Source organism: Apaloderma vittatum, unplaced genomic scaffold, assembly GCF_000703405.1.
Source record: "Apaloderma vittatum isolate BGI_N311 unplaced genomic scaffold, ASM70340v1 scaffold37655, whole genome shotgun sequence".
Lineage (NCBI taxonomy): Eukaryota > Metazoa > Chordata > Aves > Trogoniformes > Trogonidae > Apaloderma > Apaloderma vittatum.
This window is the reverse complement of record NW_009716047.1, coordinates 1463-2333: the sequence shown is the minus strand read 5'-3', so window position 1 is coordinate 2333 and position 871 is coordinate 1463.

Below are 871 nucleotides of genomic sequence, written 5' to 3'. Positions count from 1 at the left end.
GCGGGGAACGACTCTCCCCGACTTTCCCGGGGTGGCCACAGGTGCTGGTCCAATTCCCAGCACTGCCACCGCACGCAGGACTGGAAGCTGTGATGGGGGACGAGCTTTAGAACCCCAGAGGACCCCAAGTGTGGCATCTGCCCCAAACAATGTCACAGTCACGTCCCTTGCAGCACGCCAGGGCTGCAGGAGCTGTACCCCCGAGCGAGCACCTTCGCGGCCAAGGGGTCAGCTGCGTGCCAGGATCTGCCTTGCCGGGACCACCAACCCTCACGCTGCCCAGCAAGAATGGGAACAAACATCACCTTCCCCAAGCTTGCCTTTCAGGAGGGAACAACGGGAAAAGGAGGAGGCGAAGGAAGGGATTTACGCTGGCCGCTGCCAGGGGCCGGGATCTGGGTTGTGGGAGCACAGGGACTGCCGAGGTGGGATGGGGAGAACATCCCGCACAGGCTCTGGCACCCCAAAACCAAGACCCTTGTGTTCTGCTCCCTCTCACCTCACCAGGACCCCCCTAAATCAGGGCTGGGGGGTGCAGGGGGAGGCTGAACCGGGCTGCCCGACTTGGGGCAGCAATTACATAACAAACAAAGCCCAGCTCAAGCTGCGAATTAATCAAACCGCTGAAAATAAAACCTTCCTCTCAGGAACTTCAAACAAAAGAAACGAAAACAACAAGGCCGGCTGGGTAATGAAAAGCCAGGGCTGTGAATAGGGGACAAAAGGAAGTGGAACAATAGGGTGTTGGACAAAAGCAATAAAGTAAAGGGAAGTGTGACAGCTCCACAATAGGGCACTGTGCGCGCCAGCCTTTCTGATCTTAGCGGGGCTTTTTTTAATCTCAGTTCCCTTGCCCTCCGCTGAACAAATC